Source organism: Nannospalax galili, unplaced genomic scaffold (genome assembly GCF_000622305.1).
Source record: "Nannospalax galili isolate Female #2095 unplaced genomic scaffold, S.galili_v1.0 scaffold3227, whole genome shotgun sequence".
In the NCBI taxonomy this organism is placed as follows: Eukaryota; Metazoa; Chordata; class Mammalia; order Rodentia; family Spalacidae; genus Nannospalax; species Nannospalax galili.
Window position 1 is genome coordinate 41,331 of NW_008355384.1, and position 2,013 is coordinate 43,343.

Sequence of the window (2,013 nt, forward strand, 5' to 3'; positions counted from 1 at the left end):
AGAAATATTTTTATTAATTTAACAATTTTAATTTATGAGACTTTCTTAGAACTCAATATGATGCCAATTATGTTAATTTTATGACACATAAACTCAAGTTGACAGTTTATATATGTCTAGTTATTTACAAGATAGATTTTAGTAACTACTATTTTGTAATTACACTGTTGAAAATATGGTTTTGTTATTTTTAAACCAAAATTACTTTGAAGTAGACAAACAAAATGAATACCTTAAAACACCTTGAATGTGAACTAAAACCAAAATGGTATTTAACAAATAGGATTTTACACAACCAACTTAGATGTTATTTTGTATAGGCAATTAGCATTTGAAAGTTTTGTGAAACACATAATAAATCTGAAGACACTAATAGATTTTAAAATAATTAGGGTACCTGTTTGTAAGGCCTTTGGATTTGTCAAAATATTTATAAATTTGCACTTGAGTATTTTGATTAGGCATGCCCAAAATAAAACCAATAGTTCTTCACAATAAAACAATGAGAAGGAAGGAAAATGTAAAGTGGCTGCAGTTCAAAAGTTGTCTTGACATAAACAATACATGAAAACAATTATCATGGACACACATAACACAATTATATAAAATCCATGTTCACCAAAGAGTAGGAGAAGAAAGAAAGCTTATAATCTAGCTCTTTTATAGGTAAAAGGCTTAGTGACCTAAAAGAAAGGTTTAAGTAGATTTAAGATAGTATCTCTTTTCCTTTAAGACCTAAATATCTAAAGGGTGTTAATAAAACCCCATCAATCTAACAATATTATAAATTATTCACAAAGAAGACATGGACAAAGCAAAGTAACTTGGCAGGGCAGATTTTACTTTTGCATAATGAGGTTTATAGGACTCTGATAAGGAAGAGCTCAGCTGTTCTAGACTATCAGGTTCAGGGATGCAGCAGGGCCTTCCCTTCAACAAAAGTCTTACAAGGTGTGGTCAGATTAAAAGACTAGAATTTCTTGCCATAAACCAAGTTCTAAGTTTTATAGGTTTTGAAAGAGAAGAGTAATATGTAATGTTTCTTTCAGAGGGAGATGCCTTTACATATGAAACCCAGCAAAGTTATAAGTTGTTAACATAACATAAATCAAAGGATATAGGAAAGTAAAAAAGGAAACATTAACACTTTAGGTTAAGAATAAATGAAATATAAATAGTCCTGAAAATTATCTTATTTAGAAACTGGTTAAAATAATGTTAAAATTTAAACTCCCATTCTGGAGATCTGATATTACAACATTAGTGTGACATAAAAATGCATTGATCTTATTACCAGATAATAGAAGCTGTTGGAAACTTTGGATATCCTATGATCTGATAAGAATCCAAAATGAAAACCAAAACAAAATAAATCACAAGAGAATTAGGACATATTATTGAATGTCTACAGTCCAGGGAATTACTAAGTAATCATGAACCTCTATAGCTCAGTAGTACTGGTAAGTTTCTGGGGTTTGCCATTTTGAATTATTTCATGTGGTTGAATTAAGATGGTGGCAAGGTCACATGGGTCACCACCATTTTGAAAATGTTACTTTCAAAAATGGATACTAAGCCACTTGGCTGTCCCCATATTGATGATGTCATCAACCAAGATGGAGACTGAGTCACATGGTTGCCTTCCTCTTGGTGAGGTCAGCAGCCATGATAGTAATCAGGCCATATGGCCCCTTTGTGATCTCAGCTCCATAATAAAATAACCCCATAACCCACCAGGATACAAACCCCACTGGATTCACATGCCTCACAGATTAAATGAGGACAGCAACCCTTTTACAATTAGAAAGCACCCAGTTAAGTCAGATATATAGGCCCCAAAGAGAAAAGCAAAGCAAAGGAATCCATGGTCTAGAAACAAGGAAGTGAGACCATGTCTCTCACCAGCCAGCAACTGTGAATTCTAAGCAATGTCCTCTGGATCTCTTTATTCCTAGATGCATGCCTTTGCTGGAACAGAAACTCTGAAGGCAGCAGAAAAGATGGGGATCTATG